The 24,583-nt window shown below is 43.6% G+C and overlaps 1 protein-coding gene and 1 non-coding gene across 2 annotated transcripts in view; one reads left to right on the top strand and one right to left on the bottom strand.

Moving 5' to 3' along the window:
* Positions 1 to 24,583, bottom strand: part of LOC126278612 (uncharacterized) — a 1,203,842-nt gene that overhangs the window by 689,688 nt on the left and 489,571 nt on the right. The gene's annotated exons all lie outside the window — the stretch shown is intronic.
* On the top strand, positions 22,646 to 22,729 carry Trnas-gga (transfer RNA serine (anticodon GGA)). The gene is given in 2 exon segments: positions 22,646 to 22,685; positions 22,695 to 22,729. It is a non-coding gene; the product is annotated as a tRNA-Ser (tRNA).

The following is a 24,583-nucleotide window of genomic DNA, read 5'->3' as shown; positions in this document are numbered from 1 at the left end:
TTCTTCTTTTTCTTCTGTGATAGATTCTGAAGATGGCTGCTGCATATCGGAATCCGGTAATTCCGTTCAAAAAATTTTGCGATCAACACAACTGAATAAAAAATTATGTACCTTATATCGTAATTATTCAAATTCTCGTTTTATGTCAGGTTCTACGTAATTTTTACACAAATATAAATGTTTATTTCTTGAATAATAATCAGAAGTGTCGTCGAGTTCTCTTCAGTCGCTTTTCACCCAAGGACACTGATAATTTGTCATGTTTCTAGTGTCAGCTGCCATGTGTCTCCTTCGCTGAATACTTTCAGGTCGGCTGGTTGATTTGGGCGAGGGGACCAAACAGAGACGTCATCGGTCCCATCGGATTGCGGAAGGAAGTTGGCCGTGCCATTTCAAAGAAACAATGCCGCGATTTAGGGAAATCACGGAAAACGTAAATCAGGATGATCGCATGCGGGTTTGAACCCTCATTCTCCCGAATGCGAGTCCGGCGTGCTAACCACTGCGCCACGTCGCTTGGTGATATGTTCCGTCTTCATTGCAATCATTATCCTGTTAAACTTCCTTTGGTGTAAAACATATTTATTTCTTTGGTTGCATGATACAGCAAGTTTAAAGTATGTCTGAGCTGCTGAGAAATTCCTGATTCTGTTCGGAAGGCTATTGTAGGTAATGCTTTTCGTAAGTTGGTAGTAGGCTACACAATGTGGAGTCTACTCATCTCTCTATAATATATGCAATACACTACCAGGTTTTGATAACAGATTTGAGTGTACTGGTCGAAAATAAGTACTACTAAAAAAAGGTGTTCGAGAACCCTTGTACTTACAGTCGAGCGACGAAAATCCATACTAGTAGCGAAAGCCCCCTAACTTGAACTCACAGCGCATTATTATTCATTCATGGGGCAAAAGTTTCTATCCCAAGGGAAGTATTTTTGGGCAATTAACACAGAGACCATACCAGTTATGTACTCAGATTAAATTTAAAAGTTATAGGAGGCTTAGAAACTAAATGAGGCATTTCACATTTTTCTCAGGCAAGCCATGCAGCTGTAAAACCCTAAACGCGCTTGTCGTATCATAACTGCAGAATTTTTTTATCATTTCCCTGGCAATTGCCAATACTCTTAATTCGAAAGCACGAAACAAGGCAGTCGCTGCTACTGCTTTTCAATTGCAACCAATCGTTAATAGCAACAGGAAGCACAAATTTCGAAACATTGAAATCCAACACTAGAGAGCGCCACCACATACCATCAAACGCAATTTTCAAACACAACGTACCTTTAATACTTAATGGCTAAAACTACAACCCACCCCAGCTAAACATTGGCTATAACACAGCTTCCAGGGACACCAAAACTTCAGTTTTGACTGTTCCACCTAAATACTGATGGAATTTAAAAATTTTCTGTCTGGATCTTCTGACTAAGAGGTATATTCTTAAGTTAATGGTCGAACGCAATAAGTGAGGCATTACAAGTAGAATGTAAATATTCAAGGGCTATTCGGAAAGTAAGGAACGATAGATCGCATAATGGAAACCACAGTGAAAATCAAAAAAGTTTTATTTGCAAAGGTTAGCTACACCCTGCAGATACTTCTCCACACATTCGCCAAACAGACTTAGACGTCTGTCGTAGTGTCGTACCAACTTTTCAGTTCCCTCCTTAGAGAAGACAGCCGCCAGTGATTTTCGACAATTTTTTAGTCTGAACTGCAGCTCGTTGTCCGTGTCAAAATAATGTCTTCATAGCCAGCGGTTCAGAGCAGAGATGGACCTCAGGGGTAGCCAATTACAGGCTCTAGTGTGGGTGATCAAATACTTCCCATAGAAAACGCTGCCTTAGCACCTTCATTGCCCCTGCAGAGTTGGGCCGAAAATTGTCGTGTAGAACGAACCGCATGACAGTTATGTTATGCGGATTGCATAGCTTGAGGCGAAATCTTTCACCAGGCCCTCATACGTGGGGGGTGACGCTACTTTCTAGCCATCTTTACGTTCTCACTGTGAGCTCAGAACTGAAAAGAGCGACATGATGCGATCGACAGGCGTACTAGACACAGTGCCCAACACACCTGTGCAAAGCTTCATTGGATTTTCACTGTATTTTCCATTTCGCGACCGATCGTTCCTTACCTTCCGAATAACTCTCGTATCCTGAGGCAGCGTAACACATGGTGTGCGAATTACACAGATTATATTCGTCCAGTATTTCAGAACTTCCAACTTCCTTTACACATAATTTCAAACATTTTCGAAAGTTTTTCTCGTTGAAACGCCCCACAAAATAACAAATGGAATAAAGTTTATCACTTATTGGATTTCCATAATCTGCTATGACGTTTTGATTTATTACTTCATTACTTTAACTATATTCAAAACACTTTTTGCAGACCGTGTCCACATATATCACGTTCAAGATTATATCACTGGACGACACATACTTCAGGAGATATGACGTCATAATCATTTAAACGTTTGAGAAACTAGTTTTCTTTAAAAGGGAGCGGAAATTACTTGGGCTATAGTTATCCAGTGCTTGACTGTGAGTTCACTTAGAAACTTCTAACAAATTTTGAACATAATTTCGAACTGCTTATAAACTTTCTCTGACTTAAAACCTTAGAAAATAACGAAAACAGTAACGGCTTTGATTTTGAAAGTTTCATTCGTGTACGGGTTACCAATCCGAAACTTAACTTTTAATACACTCCTGGAAATTGAAATAAGAACACCGTGAATCCATTGTCCCAGGAAGGGGAAACTTTATTGACACATTCCTGGGGTCAGATACATCACATGATCACACTGACAGAACCACAGGCACATAGAAACACGCAACAGAGCATGCACAATGTCGGCACTGGTACAGTGTATATCCACCTTTCGCAACAATGCAGGCTGCTATTCTCCCATGGAGACGATCGTAGAGATGCTGGATGTAGTCCTGTGGAACGGCTTGCCATGCCATTTCCACCTGGCGCCTCGGCTGGACCAGCGTTCGTGCTGGACGTGCAGACCGCGTGAGACGACGCTTCATCCAGTCCCCAACATGCTCAATGGGGGACAGATCCGGAGATCTTGCTGGCCAGGGTGGTTGACTTACACCTTCTAGAGCACGTTGGCTGGCACGGGATACATGCGGAGGTGCGTTGTCCTGTTGGAATAGCAAGTTCCCTTGCCGGTCTAGGAATGGTAGAACGACGGGTTCGATGACGGTGTGGATGTACCGTGCACTATTCAGTGTCCCCTCGACGATCACCAGAGGTGTACGGCCAGTGTAGGAGATCGCTCCCCACACCATGATGCCGTGTGTTGGCCCTGTGTGCCTCGGTCATATGCAGCCCTGATTGTGGCGCTCACCTGCACGGCGCCAAACACGCATACGACCATCATTGGCACCAAGGCAGAAGCGACTCTCACCGCTGAAGACGATACGTCTCCATTCGTCCCTCCATTCACGCCTGTCGCGACACCACTGGAGGGCTGCGCGATGTTGGGGCGTGAGCGGAAGCGGCCTAACGGTGTGCGGGACCGTAGCCCAGCTTCATGGAGACGGTTGCGAATGGTCCTCGCCGATACCCCAGGAGCAACAGTGTCCCTAATTTGCTGGGAAGTGGCGGTGCGGTCCCCTACGGCACTGCGTAGGATCCTACGGTCTTCGCGTGCATCCGTGTGTCGCTGCTGTCCGTTCCCAGGTCGACGGGCATGTGCACCTTCCGCCGACCACTGGCGACAACATCGATGTACTGTGGAGACGTGTTGAGCAATTCGGCGGTACGTCCACCCGGCCTCCCGCATGCCCACTATACGCCCTCGCTCAAAGTCCGTCAACTGCCCATACGGTTCACGTCCACGCTGTCGCGGCATGCTACCAGTTTTAAAGACTGCGATGGAGCTCCGTATGCCACGGCAAACTGGCTGACACTGACGGCGGCGGTGCACAAATGCTGCGCAGCTAGCGCCATTCGACGGCCAACACCGCGGTTCCTGGTGTGTCCGCTGTGCCGTGCGTGTGTACAGCCTTCTCGCAGTGTCCGGAGCAAGTATGGTGGGTCTGACACACCGGTGTCAATGTGTTCTCTTTTACATTTCCAGGAGTGTATTTAACATATTAATATATTCCTAAAGTAATCTTATGTTTGAAACGGTTTTATATGTGGAAGTTCGATTATTCAAGAAATCCGGAGTCGCGTGTTTACTTCTTTTAAATATGCCTTCCAGGCAGGTCTCACGTAACACAGCAGTGTTTTGTCACAAGTCAAAGCCGATACGGCACGTTTCTGTTGCCACGTGTTTCAAATACCCATTACGAATAAAATATTCGTGTAGCTGTTTCCCGCTTGTTTTTCCGTTTTATATGTATTTTCCCCATCTGTGCAGCCATGATATAACTTCTCGCTACAGCTTCTATATTGTTGTATGGAGTGGTGATTGAATTATTTTTAAGTCATTAAAATACATTTACGAAGGAAATAGATTTCTTGTATGACTCCGCGATCCTTGAGAATATTCTGTGAATAAAAACATCTGGATCGCTTAATAGGCGTCTTCATTTATAGCATCGTTTCGGTTACTCCTTCATCAGATCAGAACTTAGAACTTGTAGAACATCGTTCTATGTTTTCAGTACCAGTAAAACCTAAGAGCTGATGCCGTGATTTGGCAAGTTTCGTTGTAACTTTTGATTGAATAATGGCAGTACACGAAATGACCCTATACATCGACATCATGATTTTTCTTCCAAATATTAGGCTTTTTGATCTGTTAGGTCTTGTTAAGAAGTTCTCCTGCTATCATTTCATTTGTCGACTTAGCGATCTGACACCGTCGATATGGCAGTGTAGCATGGGTTTTATAATCATCTTTTTCCAGTTGTTATGGTAGTTGTGAATATAATGATCAATGGGTTCCATTTTAAGATTCTCCAAAACATCTAAATTCCTTTTGTGATTACATCTGGTGTAAGCAGCCGCTAATCTCAAGAATTTCATTTCACAAGCTGGTACCCTTTTCGTATCTTTTGCCTTTATTGTCCAGACTTCACTGTTTCGAAAGAGCAAAGGTCTTGCTAAGGACTTACAAAGGCGTGTTGTGGTGTGTTTCCGATCTAACGAATATTTCGTTACGTTATTAATGACTCCCATGGTTTCTGTATACCTATTGACAATTTTTTTTTAGCTACGTCTACACCTTCCAGAAAGGACTGATTATAGTCTAAATGTGTGAATGTGTTCACTCCGTCGAGAATTTTATTTTTCAAACAGATCTTGTTTTATACTGCATATTTTCCCCAGAAGCCCATAGCTTCTGTTTTTTGGTGTTGAAGTCCATGTTGCCTTTTTCGAATGTAATCCGTAAATCGTGTACAGAAGGCTGCAGGCCACAGTCTGAAGTTGCTGGAAGAGCTAAACCATCTGCAAAAAGTAAATCATCTGGCTTTGTATTCCTTTTATTTCGAAAGAAGCACTGTGGCTTTTGTCTCCACTCTCGGGTGCTTTTATTCATTTAAATAGTAAATAAGGGTAGTGAAAGGCCACATCTTCGTCGTATACTTCTGATTGTTTTTTGCCCCCCCCCTTACCCCTCATCCCCCCCTCCCGCCCCCCCCCCCCAGAAAATTTGACCTCTTTGTTGAAATAGATTAAATTTTCTTTCTGTAATTCCTGTGTAAACGTTGTTGTGGAAGAAACACAACACCAAGAAGGAGTTCTGCGACATAAACGGAAGTTGGTAGGCGTGTTTATACAACTGAAAGATGGTGTCTATTCACATTTCAAGCCAGTCTCATAAGAAAGGGCTTAGTAGTGCCACTATTAGGATGCAAATCGGATTTGCTTTGAATACAAGCTGTAACAGTCATGGGCGTTGGTTACCTTTGAGAGTGGACATGGTGAGTTGATGTTAATCAAGATTGCCTTTAAGGCAACAGAGACGCCTCTATCAAAACCTCGCTGAGTTGAATGAGGTTGCGTAATAGGGCTACGAGAAGCTGGATGTTCCTTCTGTGAATTGCAGAAAGACTTGGCAGAAATGAAGCTACATGACTGCTGACAGTTAAGGTCACGGGAATATACGGTGGCAATAAGTCCGGGCTCCGGGCAGCCAGTTGCCACTACCGATAGAGAAGACCATCGTGTCTGGCGGAAGCCTCTGGCGCATCGTAATTCACCTGCAGCAGCAATCTGACAGCTTTTCGCACCAGAGTGACACAAATAACTGTTATAAATCGGTTACTCCGACGACAGCTCCGAGCCAGAGGGTCTGTGGTCACTGAACCCATAGTAATCATTTGCCATTTGTAGCTTCAGTGGTGTTAAGCGAGGGCTCATTCGAGTGCAGGGTGGAGGTATGTTGTATTTTCTGATGAAATCCAGTGTTAGCCGTGTGTTTGTTAGAAAGAGCGCAGTCGAGGGTCTGCAGTCAAGCAGTCTGTGTGCTGCACCCACTTGACGCAGAGCTGGAATTTCGATCTAAGGCGCGACTTCGTATGACAGCGGGAGCGCTTTCGTGGTTATTCCACACATCCTGACTGCAGATTTGTAGGTCAGTCGAATGACTCGAACCAAAAACGGTTAACAGAGTATCGACATGTTGCCTTGGGCTGCTCGACCATCAGTTCTGTCTCCAATCGAGCACATTTGGGATATCATCGGACAACTCCAGCCTCATCCACAAAAGAGCCTTTTCTGTTCCTGTATTGAACGCCCATGTGCAACAGGCTCGCAAGTCCATCCTACAACTGACTTCCGGCACGTAAACATCGCAATGCATGCACGTTTACATACTTGCATTCTGGCGGTTACACTAGTTGTTAATGTACCAGCATTTCGCATCTTCTATGGCTGATGTCGCGCTTATATTGATCACTTAAGTACGTTACGGAGGCATATGTATAGCCGAAACTTCATTCTTCTTGTCAATCATTTTTTGGTTTTACGATTATTTTCCGTTTGTTTATTATTGGTCAGTTGCTTGGGAACATAATCATCTGCCATAATGCATAATAGTTTGTGTCTGTTGACTTTGTCAAAAGTTGGCTTGAAGTCAATGGAGACAATATGTGTTTCTAGATTGAATTATCCATGTTGCTTGCATTAGCGATGTCAGTGGCAAATAGACATTACAGCCTGATCTTCCTTTTATAAAGTTATTTCACTCGACATGTATTATGGGTACATACTGTTCGTGCAATTTATTTTTGAAGATGGTGACAAAAATTTTATATTCTCATTTCAGTAACCTTGTCCATTATCATACGTTTTCCGGTCTTTTGTTTTGAAGATAGAAATGACAATCGATGTAGTCCAGTTCTGACGTATACCATGTCTTGGGCATATCGTATTTAACAAGTTTGGGAATCTATCTGTAAACACTTGTGTATTTAAATAGCGCTAGATAAAAAGTGAGAGAGGAGACAGTTCACCTGTAGATTTTGATGTCAGTGGGTTTGTGGGTATCAAAATGCGACATAAATCATCGTACCTTTCTTTCGCACTGACTTAGTACCTTAAATTTTTTATGCTACCAAGGGACTGTACACATTAGAGGCATTCAAACGGAAACGAAACAGATACAAATAAAGTAAGTAAACTGTTCGTTAATTCAAAAGTAACTTCCATAACTGTTAATACACATACTCTAAGACAAGACAGTGCTTCATGGGAAAGTGTTGCGGTTGCCTACGAAACAATGATTGTGCCCAAGCTTGCAGCTCTTCGTCCAAAGCAAATCGACAGCCAGGAATAGTCTCCTTCAAGTCTCCAAACACGTGGTAACCTCAGAGGAGGGGATTGGGACTGTATGGAGGATGTACGAGGCCTTCCCAGCGGAAGTTACCACCACAGTCGAAATGACCTTGTCAGCATATGGGTGAGCATTTTGTTGGTATTGCCCTCTAGTCTCACAGTGGGATAAATGTATTGAGTGTTATGCCGTGTTGGACGTAACAAGCAGTTACTAACTGTTCTTCGTCTCTCTCGTTTTCCTTGCCCGTCCCTTATACTCGACATCGCTTTAAACTTTATATCTCTACCCCTTCCTGAGAAAAAGGGTTGTTAACAGACGGACAAAAAGACGGAAAGCAAAGTGATCACATGAGGGCTCTCTTTTAACTGACTGAGGGGCGGAGTACTAAAAACCATATTCCATATGGCCCGGACCATTTTACCTTTTCTACTACATCGAAGCGCCAGAGAAACTGGTGTAGGCATGCGTATTCAAATACAGAGATACGTAAACAGGCTGAATACGGCGTTGCGGTCGGCAACGCCTATATAAAACAACAGGGGTCTGGCGCAGTTGTCGTATCGCTTACTGCTCCTACAATGGCAGGTTATTAATATTTAAGTCAGTTCGAACATGGTGTTATGGTCGGCGCACGACCGACGGGACACAGCATCCCCGAAGTGGCTACGATGTGGGGATTTTCCCGTACGACCATTTCACGAGTGTACCGTGAATATCAGGAATCCGGTAAAACATTCCTGCGGCCGGAAAAAAAGATAGAGCAAGAACGGGACCAACGACGACTGAAAGCAATCGTTACAGGTGTCAGAAATGTAACCCTTCCGCAAATTGCTGCAAATTTCAATGCTGGGCCATCAACAAGTGTCAGCGTGCTAACCATTCAACGAAATATAATCGATATGGGCTTTCGGAGCCGAAGGCCCACTCGTGTACCCTTGATGACTGCACGACACAAAGCTTTACACCTCGGGTAGGCTCGGCAACACTGACATTGGACTGTTTATGGCTGGTAACGTGTTGCCTGGTCAGGCGAGTATCGTTTAAAATTGTGGATGGATGAGTACGGGTATGGAGACAATCTCATGAATGCATGGAGCCGGCATGTCAGCAGGGGACGATTCGTGCCGGTGCAGGGTTCTTGATGGTGTGGGGCGTGTGCAGTTCTAGTGAGGTGCGACTCCTCATACGTCTACATGCGACTCTGTCAGGTGACACACACACATAAGCATCCTGTCTCATCACCTGCATCCATTCAAGCCAATTTTGTATTCCGACGGACTTGGACAATTTCTGTAGCACAATGCAAGACCCTACACGTCCAGAATTGCTACAGAGTGACTCCAGGAACACTCTTTTGAATTTAAGCTCTGTCTACCAAACACCCCAGACGTGAAGATTATTGAGTATATCGGGATTGCCTTGCAACGTGCTGTTCACAAGATATCTGCACCACTGGGGACCCTACACTATATTAGGCAGGTGTACCAGTTTCTTTGGCCCTTCAGTGTAAGAGTCCCCTCCCAAACTTATAGGTGAACACAGTCAACGGCTTTGAAAGCGGAAGCGGACCATGGATCCCAAGGGTGGATTAAGGGGGAACGATAGTGTGCCGGACCAAAATATTGCTCAAATTCAGGATTTGTTTTTCTCCGTACTGGAATTTAGTAGGCCAGTGGGTATGCTGCAATGAATAAAGCACACATTCAAGTTGTTATTGGTATTTTTATTGAAAAATATTAATGTCTTCACTGTGTAATTTTGATTTTCCCCAGGCAGGCCTTAAAGGAGGTAGATCGACGAATGTCACTTTAACTCCAATTGTGTTTATCTGAAATATGAAACCAACATATCATCCTGATCCTTACGGTGCAAATTTAGATCATAGTATGGATTGGCAAAAAAATTTTTTTGGCGAAATTATAGATTTTTGAATAAATAGTCAGTTTTTGGAGCCCTCTGTTTTGGCATAAAAAAATACTAAGTATCAAGACAAAAGAAATCGGCTAGGATGAACTGAAAAAAATTCAATTTGCTTCAAGGGAGGCGAGAAAACAGTCAGATCGGACGAAAATTGCAACGTAGGAGACAACCATGCCAAAAAACATAGTTTTGAGGAAAACGCGTTAAGGTTTGACAAGTATTTACCGTATAAAAAAGGAACAAAGCTTGAAACGTACGGACATCATTGATGCCTAGGCCGTAAGAACTACCGTCCCGGCTTGTGGACGGCCGCTTTCTGCTACTTTGGCTTGATAAGTCCTCATGTTGCCTTTTTCGGCGCTGAGCGCACCGCCGCTGGCGTCTCTATCTTCACAGAATCGGCGCATTTCATTGCCTATTTCGACTTGAAGAGTATATGCCCCATGCATTAATGCGGTATGGTGTACACTGAATAAACATACGTCCGAATTTGAAGCAATGTTGACAATGTGGCTTCGTGTGGATGTTATTTTTGGGTGGTACCTCCAAATGAGACTGTTGAAGCTTTTCGTTCACATTTTGAGTAAAGTCGTCCAAACAACGGTACAGCAAATGAGGTTCACTCGAATTCTAAATAGGGGCGGTGCATCGATAACGACTTGTGGTAACAGTTTCTCTAATGCTGAGGCATGCTGTGCATGTTCGCCTTCACACTCTTTTACTTTTACATTCTGGAGTGTCCGTCCCCGATAGCTGAGAGGTCAGCACGACAGAATGTTAATCCTAAGGACGCAGGTTCGAATCCCGGCTGGATCTGGCCGGCCGTAGTGGCCGAGCAGTTCTAGGCGCTACAGTCTGGAGCCGCGTTACCGCTACTGTCGCAGGTTCGAATCCTGCCTCGGACACGGATGTGTGTGATGTACTTAGCGTAGTTAGATTTAAGTAGTTCTACGTTCTAGGGGACTGGTAGCCTCAGAAGTTAAGTCCCGTAGTGCTCAGAGCCATTTGAACCATTTTGAAACGGCTGGGTCGGAGATTTTATCCGCTCAGGGGCTGCGTATCGTGCTGTCGGGACACACTCTAGTCCACTCCGGAACTGAAAACGGAAACCACGTGCGTACGTTTACCTCACCCCTCATGGTAATGGACACTTGCGTCAGTGAAAAAGACCAATAAAAAGGTGTTAGCATGTGGACGGAATGTGCTGTTCCAGTCTCTTCTTTACCTAAGGTCCATCACCGTTCCCTTTGGATCCCTACGTAATTCGGTGCTCTCCGATACACACGATCGAACAGCGGAGGAGTGGTACTCAAGCGTCAGGTTTACGTTACAATATCTCCGGATGCAATTAACATTTTACAATGCAACAAAAGGCACTGATTACGTATTTGGTTATATATTCAGATGTGCTAACAAAACTAACGGGGTCCCATTTAAAAAAACGTAGGTTTGTGTTAAAAAATATACTTCCGAGCATTTTTTTATGTTTTGTATTAATCAATTACACTAGCCCCTCTCCTCACGTTCGGTCTGTGGAATCGATTCGTCAGTGTTTGATGTGGTTTACGAAATATATCCAGCGGTAACGTTAGGTGCCTCACCCTGTATATATGTATTTGAATTCATTAATTAAAAGAAATTCGTTTTTCAACCGTCTCCTTGTCGTTCCCGCTTATGCGGAGGTACTATCTCAATTGTGCAAGGTAGCATCTGTTCGAACAGCGTCGGTTCCCTATGTTAAGCCAGCCTGAAATAATTCCCAAAACTGGTCCAAAAGCTATATAAGGTATCAGCCCCATTACTGGACTGACTCCCCATCGGCAAGCAATCGACTGGAAGCACAAAACTTCTTGCTTTCAAGGTTCAACCGGGAAATAATCTTTTGCCCAACACGTTGACGCTATAAATGGAGGCAAATATTAAGCGATCTAAGCGGTTTTTGTCCACAAAGTGATTCAAAAACTCCATCATCTGCTCCTCTATAGCTTTTCCAGGCGGAGTCGAAAGGCAGCAGGGCGTAGTGTGTGGGAGAAGCATCCGGTGACAGGGCGATCCATCCGGCCGGCGCTCGCAGATTAGGGCCGTAAAGCCGGGGAGTTATGGCCGCGGCAGCAGCGCTGCAGAAGGGCCCACACAGGCGCCGGCCGTTCCATTTACGGCCCCCAGAGCAGGCCACGATGAACTGACGGGCCGCAACCGACCGACTGCCGGTCGCGTGTGGCGGGGAAGCGGCCAAGTGCCGCCTGCCGATCGACACGCTCCGAACTCGGCCCTAATTAGTGGATTCCACTAAACTGACTACCTTAGTTGCCGTAGTATGTTTTGTGTGACGTTCTGACGCACAGCACGTTATACGCAGAAAACAGGAGTGTTAATACTGAAGCCGATTGAGCGTAACCGAAGGTCACTGAGTTTCTTTAATTTTCAGTTTATAATTTAATTTCTTTAGCTACGTACATTGGTGTGCAAAATTAAAGTAACAATCGAAAATCTTACAAGGTTGCGTTATTTTGCCTTAATATAAACATGTGTTAGTAAAGTAGAAACACTGTAAGGAATACAAAATGTAATCAACTGCAACAGTGATAATGGTTGAGCCGTGTATCGACTCGTGCTACACCTTGTATTGAGATTGTATTGGTTTTCCTTTTCTTCCCCTGACATGTTTGTTTGTTATGTTGTCAGTGATTAAGTGGCTGCATGGTTGTCGTTTCCCTCTGCTACCGATATCTGCGTTTGCTTCCGGGAAACTGCTATAGAGGAAGTGAGGTCTTTGACCGGTTGTAACTTCATGTGGTGGCGCGGAAGTAGGGGCGTGCGCTCAGAAAGTGTGGTGGACACGAGAGGGCAGTGTGGCTCGCCAGCGCCGACGAGGCATGGTCGGTTGTACCGAGTCGCCACGTGATGTTTGTCTGTTGTGTGTACGAGCGGGTCGAGTTGACGGAAGAGATCCCTGCGGGTTGCTTGTATACACAATCGCCCCATGAGTAGTTGCTGTGCATTTTACCTTGGTGGGAGGTTAACAAGCTTCTTTAAGTCCTCCGTTTCAACACTGGAGTTTAGTAAGGAGACACCTAACATGAAGGAGCGATCACTACCAGTCAACGTGGCACAGAAGACTCCGGTGACAGAACGTGTTGTCGTGTGACTGTGGCGTGTTGGGTACACTGGCGATGAGTGCGCGGTCTGATGTGTGGATCCTTGCCATCGGAGGACGTGTACTGCCTGTTTGAGCATAATTACATGTTAAGTTACTGGGAGGTTTAATCATTAAGTAATAACTTTGCGTAACCAGTGTCTCTTCTGCCTTGTGGCCTCCGGTGATCGGGCTTTCTGTCCCCGGCACCGGTGTAATTGGAGACAGTGATATTTCCTTCTCCTCTCGTTGCTGCCCGATGGGAGATGTAGTTTTGGCAGTTTAATTGTTTCGCTATTCTGTCGTGTGTTATGAGTAAATACATGCTTCTTGTTCGTTGATCATGTGGTCGCTCATTCAGGATTGTGTGGTGTAATGTTTTCTTGCACGAGGTTAGCTCTAATTCTGTCAGCAAATTAAGCCATCTTATTACAAGTTTTCGCTGTGTAAAAGTCTGTGCAGTGACCAGCCTGAGAGTGGCACTTGTGTTTACAAGCGTATTTAAATTGGTCAGTATTCTGTCTAGCTTGAGCACCCCTGAATGGGTGATTTGTGGCCGCCTTTCACGAGTCTGTCATATCTGTTACGTTCTAATGATATTCCACGACACTTTTGTTTAAAAACTTTTAAATTCCTCCATTCCTTTATTGCCATTAATGGTGTGTTTGCTGAGACCATTAATTTTTTTTAATGCCGGTGTTGGTAGCTTCACTACCTCACCGTACTTTATTAACAAAGTTCTGTATTTACTTTAGTAGCCTGTTTACTAATGTTCTTTAATTTTTTTAAAGAGTTGTATTGCTATAAATTACTTGATTGCTGTTAGCGTTGTGTTTTGGAAGGCTGTTACTGCCGTACAGGTAGCTTCTGTGTGTGTGTGTGTGTGTTTTTTTAAAGAAATTTTTCTTAAAATTGTTGTATGGCTGTAAATTACTTGATTGCTGTTAGCGGCGTGTTTAAAAGGCTGTTTATTGCCGTACTGCTAGTTTCTGTAAGATATGAATAAAACATTTGTGTGTGAAAATCTCAACTCGACAGTAAACCACTAGAAATTCGGCCTCGTTTTCCAACTTGTGGTGTGGCTTGTAGTAACCGTAACCACTGTATGAGTCAACGGTATACAGAAACGTTGTTCGTTTTCCTCCAAATTAACGGATTTGTACACCAAGTTTGACAACTGGTTAATGTGCTCTATATGGGTTGTGAACACCTCTGGGGGCAGAACTGGTTTGACGACGACGGACATAGCGTCAGTCACGTCATCAATCTCATGTTGAGGCAATAACGCCCATCCGTTCTACAAAACCGCTACCAAGTATTAGAGAATGGTTGGTGAATGATTACGTGTTGGAACCCGTATCCATAGTGTGTCCCAGACATGCTCAAATCGGGAGAGCGAGCAGGCCACGCCATGCGTGCCGCATCTTCCGTTTCCAACAAAACATCAAATACCCATGCTCCATAAGGTCGATCATTATCGTCCATCAGTACGAAGTCTGGGCCCACAGCACCTCGTGACAACCATACATGAGATCCGAAGATCTCCTCACAGTACCTGACAGCAATTAAACCATGCCGATTCACCCATACTATTTCACGAAGAGGTGTAATTGCTGTCAACATAGTCCCTCCCCACACCATTAGCGATCCTCCTCGATATCGGTCTCTTTCCACTGTGTATGTGTGCCGAAATCGTGCTCCTTCAGCTGTGATTCCGTCAAGAATCACTCTCCTGACGAAATGGGGACTTACCTCTGAAAGGAACATTGGTTCACTGTTCAACTGTTCGTAAAGACACTATAGACGTTCCCTTCTGCGAAGACACCCAAGCAGGTCAACAGTAAAGCCGAAGCCTTCTGTACACTCTTTGCCTCGATACAATACGTCCACCCGCGCGGGGTAGCCGTGCTGTCTTGGGCGTCGTGTAACGGTTCGCACGGCTACACCAGTCGGAGGTTCGAGTCCTTCCTCGGCCGTGGGTGTGTGTGTGTTGTCCTTAGTATAAGTCAGTTAGATTAAGTAGTGCGTAAGCTTAGGGACCGATGACCTCAGCAGTTTGGTCCCATAGTCCATACTACAAATTTCCAATTTTGCAACACAGCCAGTAGATGCTGCGAGGTCTGATGCCAGTTGCTCGCAGTACTAACGAGGTACTGTCGTACCTTTACGGCGAAAGAATGATACTCTCTCTGACAGTACACGTGGTCGGCCCTGCCCTGGTCTTCGGGATACAATTTCGGTCTCTATAAAATATCGCCACATCAGAGAAAAAACATAACGATTCACATTAAGCCGTCGGGCCACATAAGTTTGCTACTGTCGAGTTTCCATTTTTCCTATGGCCTTCCACCGCAGGGTCTGGTGGTAGGTACGTTCTCTGTGCTATACTGCTCCGTCTGTGACTGCGTACGGAGAGATTGTGGATGTGGGGCTATCTGGCAAACACTACCCTGTTCCATAGGTGTCCTGACGTCATCGTTGGCATGGTTGCCCGTTGACCGGAATGCCACCTTCACGATCGTATGGCCGGTCGGAGTGGCCGAGCGGTTCTGGGCGCTATAGTCTAGAACCGAGCGACCGATACTGTCGCAGGTTAGAATCCTCCCTCGGGCATGGATGTGTGTGATGTCCTTAGTTAGGTTCAAATAGTTCTAAGTTCTAGGGGACTGATGACCTCAGAAGTTAACCCCCATAGTGCTCAGAACCATTTAAGCCAACCCAATCGTATGTCTGCTGACAGTATGTATGGGTATATCGTGAATTAGAAACGGGAAAATTGCGGTTTGTTGGATTAATTTTGGACACCAGTGTATTATACGGCATGATGTATATGTAAACATATACAGATGTATCTCTAAATAGAGTCCACTGCCAAATATGCCCTAGACTCAACCCAACTGCCATCATTTGCGTCACAGCGTATCACCTGTACGATATGAACACTAATTAGACATATCGGAAAGATAGACTTGCGTGCCTGTATGATACGCACAGGGTGTCTAAGGAGAAATGGCAAACATTCAGGGATACGTCAGGAACAATCATTTGAAAGAAAGACACATGGCCTGTTTCGAACTATTTCCGAGACAGAACACATTTATAGGAAATACGAACGGATCCGCAGTTGAACTCTGTAGGACTACTTTTGTAATTTCTTCCCGCTTTAATTAAATGGCCACCGAGATCGCTAGGCTTTACGCCATTAGAGCTCTATTTATGGAGTGTACACACGCGAAGTGCACCGTTTAATCCCTTCATGAACGCTGCTCCCTTTGTTAGGGAAAGTGCAGAGGCACTCAGAGAGGGAACAAAACAATTTCCCCCAATGCACTGAAGTTGAAGGTGATATATGTAGACGCTTACATGAACAGAACTACATATGTAACATGACGTGTCCAATAACGCTTAGAGGTGAACATATGAAAATACGTATTTTTCAGTTGATACATGTTAAAGATTATCTATTGATGTTTACTAACTTTTCTACGTGTATGTATTTGTAAACTTGATAGTGTACTGACTAATACAAAAAATAAATGTCAAGGTGTTAATTCCGGGTAGTGCATACTTCCATGCGAAGCTTTTAGCTTCAAATTGTCGTTCCTATCATAACCCTGAATACTGACAATTATTCCTGGGATATCCTGCGTGGCCGTACTGTAGGTGTAATCTCGTCTGAGGAGCATCGCTGGATAGGCCAGACCCAAACCTATAGTCCTTCAGGAGGACACCAGCCTTTTCAATAGTCATCAGTACGACCACTTTCAGGGATTGGGCTAATAGCCTGTTCTGTCTTCTACGGGTATAGTTCAGTCCATTAGATTTAGGGCGTACCAGGGTTTATTCTTCTCTCATACCGTATCCCAGCACTTGCTTGATCAGCCTTCCTTCTGATATTCCATTCACGTGGTCTTTCCACCTGTTTTTATCGTCTTGTTTACTTGTTCAACATTCATTCCTTTTCTGAGTGGGTCTTGGGGTGTGAAACATTTAACAGTGCTCATTTCAGCAGCACATATTTTACTTTTATCGCTCTTAGTGACGACCTAAGCTTCACTTCCATACAGTAGAGACGTTTTTTTTATAAACTTACTTTTTTCATATCTAACGCTGGTTTTTAAGGTTCTATTAGTAGTCCAAAGTTTATATTGCAACCAGTGAAGCCTCTGTCTATATCTCCATTGCTGGTACCATATCTGCGTTCCAACGTTATTAAAACTGTTTACTCACGCAGTTATCATAAAAATTTTTGTCTGTGTGGCTCAGATCCTTTAAATGCCACTACCTTTATTTTATTAACTGAGATATCCGTGCTGTGTTCTTTACCCTCTTGTTAACAGTTTATGTATGGTCAACGTTCGAAATCCTGAAAAAAATAGGGGTAAGCTATAGGGAGAGGAAGGTAACATGAAATATGTATACGAAAAATGGTGGAAATGGCTCTGAGCACTATGGGACTTAAGTTCTGAAGTAATCAGTGCCATAGAACTTAGAACTACTTAAACTTAACTAACATAAGGACAACACACACATCCATGCTCGAGGCAGGATTCGAACCTGCGACCGTAGCGGTTGCGCGGTTCCAGACTGTAGCGCCTAGAACCTCTCGGCCACCCCGACCGGCATGTATAAGAACCAAGAGTGTATAGTGAGAGTGCAGGTCCAAGAACTATATGAATGCATTAACAAGGGCGTAAGAGAGGGATGTAGGCTTTCACACCTACTGTTCAATCCTTACATCGAAGAAGCAATGATGGAAAGAAAAGAAAGATTCAGGAACAGGATTAAAATTCAACGTGAAAGGATATTAATGATACGATTCGTTGATGTCACTGCTATCCTGAATAAAAGTGAAGAAGAATTACGTGACCTGCTCAATGGAATGAACAGTCTAATGAGTAGAGAATATGTACTGAGAGAAAATCGAAGAAAGACGAAAGTAATGAGAAGTAGCAGGAATGAGAACAGGGAGAAACTTAACATTGGGCTTGATTGGCACGAAGTAGATGAAGTTAGGGAATTCTACTGCCTAGGCAGCAAATTAACCAATCATAGACGGAGCAAGGAGGACGTAAAAAGCAGACCAGCACTGGCAAAAAGGGCATTCCTGACCAAGAGAAGTCTACTAATATCACACATGCCTTAATTTGGGGAAGAAATTACTGAGAATGTGCATGAGACGCCCGCTAAACCAGCTGGGCAGAAGAGGTAATAGGATTGTGGAAAGGGCCGAGAGTTGAGGTCAGTTTCTGCTTCTAATTGTCATTTGTTGTAATTTAATAACCGCTACAACCAAAGCGACACACAGCCGAATCTTCATCGAATGCAACTCTATCACGGCTGAAGGCCTCCAACAAGAAATCTTAACAATATAAAAATCCAGTTAAGATAGCAATACAATAATTCAAAAAACAACATACTCAAGATGCAATACAAATGGTTGAGGGCCACAATGAAATTCCAAAATTTTAGAATATGTTACCATAGACCTTTAAAGGCAGAAGGCCAACAAGAAATCTTCAAAAATCAAAATTTCACTTAAGACAGTAATAAAATAATTTAAAACTAAAAAAGCAACATATGCAAGGTGCAATAGCAATGGCAGAGGGCCACAATTAAACTTCAAAATTTCAATATATATTACCATAATCTTTAAACGCAGAAGCCCGCAGTGTTTAAGATAACAAAACAAATAAGCATAAGCTTAAAATTTAAAATAGCTGAAAACAGATAATTTAACACTGGTGGCACTCAGAAAGCCTCCAGGGAGGTCGGTCTCTCCTCGTTCACCTAGGGACTATACTTGATCCGTCGGAACCCAACCAGGGGACAGCCATCGACCGACCGACAAACGACTTGCTTCACGTCAATCAGTACATGAAAACTCAAACCGGCAATGTTGAAAACGTGATAATCAACAATGGAGTATGAATTAGCTGTCAAAATTACACACAGTGACAACAAGAGAGGAGAGGACACTGCCTGAAATTACGTTAGTGGCAAGGGCAGGTAACCAGAACACTAACAGCCACAAGATAGAAAATTCCACGGGTGCACTCAAATCGTAGTTGACCAAAATTATTTAACTGAACCTCAGGGGTGCAAAATCTCAGCAGTAAACCACTCGGTGTTGCTCACCGGAAAACCTCCGAAACAGCAAATCGCCAGAGCGAAGAATAGGCGTGGCTTGGGTAGTTGAAACCACTACTCAACTTTGACGTCCTGGGTCAGTGAACCACGAAGCTCGTAGCCATCGGACAACTCCACACACGTTCCGACACTGCGCAGGGGCCGACTACATTGCAACTTCCCTCGTCCTCGACAACCGACCAAATGACTCCAGACCCCTTGCCGGAAACTATATGCACGGTGCAAATATCTATATACATCCCTGATGGCACATTTAGAAGGAAGAAGAACCAACGACGCAAGCGCGACAAGGGCGGAAAACCAAACACAGATAGACAGCGAAGTTCACGAAAACACACAGTTGGGAGAGAGCTCGGCTCTGTATGTTTGGAGCACAGCATTGTATGGTAGCGAAAGTCGGAACAAAAGAGAATGGAGATATTTGAGAAGTGGTGCTACAGACGAATGTTAAGAATTAGGTGGACTGATAAAGTAGGGATGAGGAGGTTCTGCGCAGAATTGGAGAGGAGAGGGATATGTGTAAAACACTGGCAAGAAGAAGGTACAGGATGATAGGATATGTCTTACGACACCAGGGAACGAGTTCCATGGTATATGATGGAGCTATAGAGGGCGAAAACTGTAGAGGACGACAGATACTGGAATACATCAAGAGAATAATTGAGGATGGTGGCTGCAAGTGCTACTCTGACATGAAGAGGTTGGCACAGGAGCGGAATTCGTGACGGACCGCAGCAAACGAGTCAGAAGACTGATGACACACAGAAAAGAAACTGGTCAAGGTAACTTCTTTTCGACGTCAAACACAGTAAACAAGTTGGCCTGATTTTCCATACGCTCTTATCTTGCTGACTGATTCGCATTTTCGGAGAATGCTCGTTCCGTCGGGGAAGGTGACGTGAACGCAGCTGCCATGACGGATTTAGCACCCAGTGTTCTCGGCCCCGGCGTGCACCCCTGGCCAGCAGAGCTGCTAGCGAGTGATTGCACCGCGGCGGCCGGCAATTTCTTAGCTTCGCCCTCCGGTGCTCCTCACCACCCTTCCTCAGCCGGGGCTCGCCTTGCTCTTCAACCCCTGGACCCGCCTCTCCCCCCCCCCCCCCCTGCCATGACGAAAGAGGATCTTCCTCTGCATCGTACTTGTGTGGAAGGCCCAGAGGAAAGGTCCCGAGCCAATTCTCTTAAACGGTGGAGAATGACGTAATTTAATTCTCTGTACAAACTAAGGAATCGCTCCCGCCGTCCTTTATTCTCGGTCCACTGCAGCGCTCTAAATCATTACCGTTCCTCCCTCTTGCCCTTCTTCCCATTCGTCGGACGTCTCCCTTTTCTTTGCTTTCACGTTAATTGAAAGGACTGTCTAGTTCCTCCTCGCAAGAGGTGTACTTTCAATGGATTGCCTCCTTCTTGTCTCTGAGAAACAGCCTCCTTGTGTATGAGATCATTACAGAATTCCCGTTCTGTCGTTAATTTATTGTGTTTGCTTAAATGAGGTCCTTCTGCACGCTTCTGCGCCTTGTTGTTGTGTGCATTACATTGCATTATTATTGCGGACAGCACCTGGTTATTCTTTTCTCCTAACTTTACGGCGGTACTTTCGATTCAAAATTAATTCCGCGCGAGGAAGGAAAACAACGTGTCCAGCAGCTTATAAACGTGAAACTCATTAAAAATGATGAGCGAGGCACACAGCTTTGACTTCAGATTAAGGTTCATCGTACCGCGATAACCTTTCAAACTGAGACGCAGCTTTCAATTGCAAAAACAAAAAGGAATTACGTTGCGTTAATGAGCAGTGGTCTCAAAGCCTTGAACGTAAAAACAACTTCCTGTTTTTTTTGCATTTTCTTCTGTGCAGTAACATCTCTCAATTACACTGTTTTTGTTAATACTTATCTAGAGCATAGTGTATATTCTTATGAAGCAGAATGTTTCGCCCCTTACATTCGCGAAAAATCATGAACTTCTACAGATTGACCGTTACAAATTCTACACATCCACCTCTGAATTAATATTTCGTATTTTCATCGAGCAAGAATTAAGTCAAATCTGCAGCGACATCACATCTGTTTTCTTGTCTATAGCTTACAGCTTTTAGGAACCTTAAATTCCTTTTGCTGCGTTTGTGTACTTTGCGCTTCACTTCGCAACTGCAAAACTTCACACTAATTTTCTTCATATGAGCTATGGCTCAAGGTGAAAGTGCATCGAATTTTTTTAGATTTCAGTCTCTGCTACCAATGTGGGGCAAACGCGTGGGTGTCCAAAGCATGCCAATTCGAGCAATGAATGCCATACATAAACTGTAAACTTCACTGGTAAGTAAAAACTGTTTTTATTCTATCAGTATCCATCTTTTGATCTGCAGCTCTTGTGTTTCTTCCGCATTTGCAGTTAAAGTTATTGGATATAGCTTCTGCCTTTTATGCAGAACTCTGCTTTTTCTTGTTAACCAAACATATTTCAACATCTCTTTGCCGTCGTCAGTGCTTTTGCTGTCCGATGAACAAAACCCGCCGATGACGGCACAGAGTTGTTGAAATACGTTTGGGTAACAAGAGAAAACAGTGTTTTGCGTAAAAGGCGGAACCTGTAATAAAACAACAGTATCAAAATATAGAAAGGTATTATGTACTTTGAATTTATGGAGAAACAAAACTGCAATCAACAACAAGAATACGATCTTAACTCGATAAAAATGAGAACTGAAATCGATAAAAAGGTTTCTCAATGCCAATATTGGGAGGCTGCAATGTTAAGGCTGCCGAACCTGGACCCTGTGGTGGAAGATTACTGTTTCAGTTCCCGATGTCGACGAGGCCTTTAGAGACACAACAAAACTAGGTATGGGGAAGGCAGTGCAAGAAAATAGGCCGTGCACTTTGAAAGCAAACTTCCCAGCATTAAATTGTTAGTTATACGTTCCGTAGATCATTTGAACGATATTTTTTTATCGAAATGTTGTAACGAGACAGTCTACTGTGTATGTAGTGTACATGAATAGTGGTAATTAAACAACACATTATTAATTTTGGTCCTATTCGTGGAATAGTGACTTTATTTTTTACTGACTACCAGCTTTCACATAGACATTCGTCAATGGAAAAGAAGGAGTTGTCCAGGACATAGTACTTTAAATTTGATGTATATATTGCTTCCTAATCTGTCACGTTTTTATGTAACGGGCACATGACCCCAAGTTTTTACTGCCTATTAATCTTCTTTCTGAGCCACTCACAGCTTTCACGATGGGTAATGGTCAATTTTCGACAGAGTGTTTTACGTATGAACCTCATTGTTCTTCTCAAATTATGATCGATTATTTATGGCGAATTTCATTAGTGAATATTTGTATTGTGACGGCGCAGTTGAAATGCTTATCTCCTTGAAGAGGTACAGGCGAACACCACATATTATTGTTACTGGTCGCTTCTGTGAAATCAACAATATCTGTCTAAATGATGAGTTACCCCACACATTATTCCGTAAAGCATTACTGAGTTGAAGCAATGTAAAATACATTAGCATGTCGATATGTTTGTTTCCAAGAGTAGCAATTATACGAAGACGACAGGTAGGTGAACACAGTTATTTGAAAAGCTTGTGCATCCAGTACAAGATTTCATCGGTACCTACACCTAAAAATTTGCAGCTCTGTAACGTATTAACTGACTCCGGCTGTCGGCCTGGGTGGCCGAGTGGTTCTAGGCGCTACAGTCTGGAACCGTGCAACCGCTGCGGTCGCAGGTTCGAATCCTGCCTCGGGCATGGATGTGTGTGATGTTCTTAGGTTAGTTAGGTTTAAGTAGTTCGAAGTTCTAGGGGACTGATGACCTCAGCAGTTAAGTTCCATAGAGCTAAGAGCCATTTGAACCATTTTTGACTCCTGCTCATGTGCCGATCAGTTGCTTGTGTGGCTCTATATTTTGTTTTTCCTTTTTTTTTCAAATTTTAGGAGAGTCAGTTTTCAGAAAACAATAATTATTTATAAATATCATTTACGAACTCTTCTATCACTTTTTCTGTAATTGAATTTGTTATAATACTCGTATAGTCAGCAAAAAAGTACCAATTTTGGTTCTTGGATGTTAAGAGGAACTTCGTTGACATATAAAAGGAATAGGAGTACAGCAAAAATTGAATCCAGTGGGACTCCGCTTGTGTATCTTTTTCCCCAAGTCACTAAGATTCTCTACCTTTCCGACGTTGCGTGAATTATTCAGCACAAACCTTTGCCTGCTCTTCGTTATGTATGATTCAACACACTGAGTGTGAAGCAATCAATTCCATAAAACTTGGTTTTCCTAACACGATAACATAATCCACACAAACAAATGCCTTACAAAGATCACAAAAGGTACTTGGCTATATATTATCATTTAAAGGCTTTCCTAACACGATAACATAATCCACACAAACAAATGCCTTACAAAGATCACAAAAAGTACTTGGCTAGATATTATCATTTAAGGCTTTACTATTTGACGTGTGAATGTATACGAAGCATTCTCAATCGAGAACGCCATCTGGAATACACTTGCACGATTTTGAAAAGTGGTGAGAGATCGATACAAGGTTTCAGGACGGGTATTTTTACCACCGTCCACCCGAGTATGAGATCTCCATCTCACTCTACCCTTACTTTTGCAACTCCTTCAATATCTTTGAGAAAACGACTTCTCCCCTCCCATTATTGAACTGAATACTGCCTTTATATCGCCTGCTAGATATTTTTATCGACGTCTCTGCCTGAGTTTAGCTTCTTGTGTACATATACAAAAATTGAACAAAAAATATGTCAACACCCTAAAATTATTGCTTCAACAGAAATGCAAATGTTAGTCAAGCCTGCAGGTTAGGCTCTCGTATTTGACCTAGAACGACAGTTTTGCAATGTCGTCAATGTGCTTCAAGTATTAGTCGTGGTCAGAAGAGTGCTTTGTGTACTTGTGAGTGCTTTATGTCGGAGCTAAGTGAATTCGAACTTGGACACAGAGTTGGTACTCGAACGGTGGGTGCTTCCGTAAGCAGAGGAGGCGAAGTGTTCGGTGTTTCAAGAGGCACCGTATCGAAGATTTGCACTGCATACAGGGAAAATGGGAAAATATCATCCGCTAAGTCACAAAGCAGGCGAAAGTCTACGTTGATTGATCGTGGTATAAGGTCTTTTTGGAGGTTTGTCAGAGGAAAACAAGAGGGTGACAGGTACAAACGTCACTGTCAACCTGAATGTTGTACTCACACGCCCTGTCAGTACTAAAACAACACGAAGGGAGCCTCATAAGCAGAATATTGGAGGGCGCGATGAAATTCCAAAATCACTCGTCATCGATGCAAATTACTGAGTAACAGGAAAAGGTGGAGCGCAAGTCACAAAACTTGGAGCTCGGAGCAATGGAAGAAAGTCATTTGGTATGATGAGTAATGTTTGACACTGCTTCTAACTTCTGGCCGAGTTTACGATCCAGGAATGAGACGTGGTGGGAGTTCGTTGATGATGTGAGCTGCCTTATGCAGATGACCAATGAACATGATAATAGCAGAACACACACATCTCCAGCTTTTGCTGTTTGATCTCAGAAACTTAACTTGTCAGGCCATTTTTACTGGCACTGTCATTTT

The sequence above is a fragment of the Schistocerca gregaria genome, chromosome 6 (assembly GCF_023897955.1).
Source record: "Schistocerca gregaria isolate iqSchGreg1 chromosome 6, iqSchGreg1.2, whole genome shotgun sequence".
In the NCBI taxonomy this organism is placed as follows: domain Eukaryota; kingdom Metazoa; phylum Arthropoda; class Insecta; order Orthoptera; family Acrididae; genus Schistocerca; species Schistocerca gregaria.
Note: the sequence above shows the minus strand (reverse complement) of the source record. Positions and strands in the feature narration are given on the sequence as shown.